The sequence below is a fragment of the Zalophus californianus genome, chromosome 6, assembly GCF_009762305.2.
Source record: "Zalophus californianus isolate mZalCal1 chromosome 6, mZalCal1.pri.v2, whole genome shotgun sequence".
NCBI lineage: Eukaryota > Metazoa > Chordata > Mammalia > Carnivora > Otariidae > Zalophus > Zalophus californianus.
In genome coordinates this window covers 36,363,541-36,366,616 of record NC_045600.1, presented here as the reverse complement: position 1 = coordinate 36,366,616, position 3,076 = coordinate 36,363,541, and the positions used below count along the sequence as shown (strand labels likewise).

The window sequence follows — 3,076 nt, the reverse complement described above, 5'->3', positions numbered from 1 at the left end:
GGGATTTAAAACTTATTGTCCTGGGACACCTGGCTGGCTCCATCAGTACAGCATGCAACTCTTGGTCTCAGGGTCATAAATTCAAGCCCCACATTGGGCGTAGAGTTTACTTAAAAATTTTTTTTAAAGATTTCATTTATTTATTTGAGAGAGACAGAGAGAGGGGGAGAGCACAGAGAGAGAGTGAGAGGGAGAAGCATGCTCCCCACTGAGCAGAGAGCCCAACATGGGGCTCCATCCCAGGACCCTGAGATCATGACCTGAGCCAAAGGCAGATGTTTAACTGAGTCACCCAGGAGCTCCCCGCCCCCAATTTTTTTTTTTTTTTAAGATTTTATTCATTCACTTGACAGAGAGAGAGACAACAAGAGAGGGAACTCAAGCAGGGGGAGTGGGAGAGAGAGAAGCAGGCTTCCCGCTGAGCAGGGAGCCCCATATGGGGCTCCATCCTAGGACCCTGGGATCATGACCTGACCCTAAGGCAGACACTTAATGACTGAGCCACCCAGGCGCCCCTATTTTTTTTTTTATTAAAAAACCAATCCAAACTGTTTAATAGTTTTACATCGCCACTAAAAGTGGTTCTTGTTCCATTACTGGACAGCACTGCTTACAAAGGGGCAGTGGAGCCCTGGTGTACTTCACAGAAGCCGCCCCACCCGCTGGTGGTGGAGGTCTTTACAAGCATTCCCCCAGGTGAAGTGGCCCAGCAAACGAATTCTTCTCTAGTGCAGGAATACATTTGTGACAGGTTTACAGTAAAACTAGTTTTTAAACGAGGTTTCATTTTCCTAAATGACATCTTACAAACACATACTGCTAAAATGTTGTTATTAACATGCCATCCAAATTTACTTTGAGATGCATCTTAGTGATCTGTGGGCTCTAGCTGTCTGCTTCCTGCCTGCTTCCTTATGAGCACTTACACAGTTAACTGTAGCCAGGTTGTATCGTTAGCACAGTAAACAACTGTGCATGAAATGTGTATTGTCAAGCTAAAAACAGGAAAGGCACCACTCCTTCCAGGGTTAATATAAGACTTCAGAAGAGAAAGCATCACCACCTGGACCCCAACCCAGATTCAGCCATCCAGGGCTAGATACAACCTCCTCTGGTGAGCCATGAGCATGGATGGTGGGGTTAGCACAAGTCAAGACTTCCTTGTTCACTTCAGGGAAACAGCACTCCCCAATGAACACAAAGGCTGTACACTGCTGCAGATGCTCCTGCTAACTCTGCTGTAAAGTTCAAAACGACCGAGTGAAGCACCAGAGTCCATTGAGGCATTTTATTTGCAAGTATGTATTACATCCCTAGAAAAAGAATCCCAGGATTTTCCCTCCTGTGTGTTTTCGTCTTGCTTCTTCATGGTCCATGATGCCACTGAGGTTGTCAGTACAATGAAACCAAACTGGCGGGATGGGAGCAGGTTATTCTGCCATTTTTCTAGATCTTTCAGTTGTACATCGAATCTGGGGCTGATCACTCCACACTTGTTTAACCTGCCCGTGAGGCTCACGACAATCTTCCCCGCTCTGTGATCATCAATGATTTCAAATTCGCCAGTGTAACCATGCTTCATCATCACAGTGAGAAACCGGACGATGACTTTGGAGCACGGCCTAATAAGAACCTGGCATTTGCCTCTCTTCTCAGCATTGTTAATGCTCTTGAGAGCATCTGCCAGGACATTCATGCGCACCATAATGGCCGCACGGAAAGATGGCGGAGAGAGCGCCCCTATTTTTTTTTAATTATCTTTCTGTTCTTGCTTTTCAGTTTAATTTCATTGTGGCTAGAGAAAATATTTGGGATGATGAAATCAATCCTTTATTATTTATGAAAACTTGCTTTATGGCCCTGCATATAGTCTATTATGGTAAGTGTTCTGTGTATCCTTGAGAAAAATATATATTCTGCAGTAGTCAGAGGATGGTGTCTACACAGGCTGAATAGCTCAAGCTGATCAATCATGTTGTACATATCGTCTATATACTAATTTTTTGTCTGCTTGTTTTATTTGTTACTGAGAGATAGGGGTTGAAATCTCTATCTTTGCAGGGGCGCCTGGGTGGCTCAGTCGTTAAGCGTCTGCCTTCAGCTCAGGTCATGATCCCAGGTCCTGCGATCGAGCCCCACATTGGGCTCCCTGCTCTGCGGGAAGCCTTCCTCTCCCTCTCCCACCCCTCCCCGCTTGTGTTCCCCCTCTCACTGTGTCTCTCTCTGTCCAATAAATAAAATCTAAAAAAGAAAAAAAGAAATCTCTATCTTTGTAGACTTATCTATATCTCTTTATAGTTCTGTCAATTTTTACTTTGTATATTTTTTTAAAGCTATGTTAAATAATGTGCCTAAAGGGGCATCTGGCTGTTCAGTTGGAAGAGCATGCTACTCTTAATCTCGGGGTCATGAGTTTTTGCCCACGTGGGGTGTAGAGATTACTTCCATTAAAAAGAAAACGTAAAAAAAATAATAATGTGGGGTGCCTGGGTGGCTCAGTACTAAAATAAAAAAAGGTTGCAAGTCAATAATTTAAGTCTCCATATCAATGACCTATTTTAAAAAATAGCAAATTAAACTGAAAAAGGTAGAAGAAAAGAAATAAACTTAAGAGCAGAAATTAATGAACTAGAAGATAGGAATGCACTTGAAAAAAAATTAACAAAGCCAAAAGTTGGTTCTTTGGAAAAATTAATAAAACTGTTAAATCCCAGGGTGCCTGGGTGGCTCAGTCGTTGGGCGTCTGCCTTCGGCTCAGGTCATGATCCCAGGGTCCTGGGATCAAGCCCCACATCGGGCTCCTTGCTCAGTGGGGAGCCTGCTTCTTCCTCTCCCACTCCCCCTGCTTGTGTTCCCTCTCTCGCTGTGTCTCTCTGTCAAATAAATAAATAAAATCTTTAAAAAAAAAAACTGATAAATCCCAGTAAAGCCAGTAACAAAAAGAAAAGCAAAAATTATCAATGACTGAAATAAAATTGAATATTTCTATAAATCTTATAGATATTGAAAGGACAATAAAATATGAATAACTGCATGTCAATAAAAGGTGACAGTTTAGATCAAAAGCACAAACTAT

At 42.7% G+C, this 3,076-nt stretch overlaps 1 pseudogene; it reads right to left on the bottom strand.

Annotated features, from left to right (window-relative positions):
* Positions 1–1,273: 1,273 nt before the first annotated feature.
* On the bottom strand, positions 1,274–1,730 carry LOC113909816 (annotated as a pseudogene).
* Between the last annotated feature and the right edge of the window lie 1,346 nt (positions 1,731–3,076).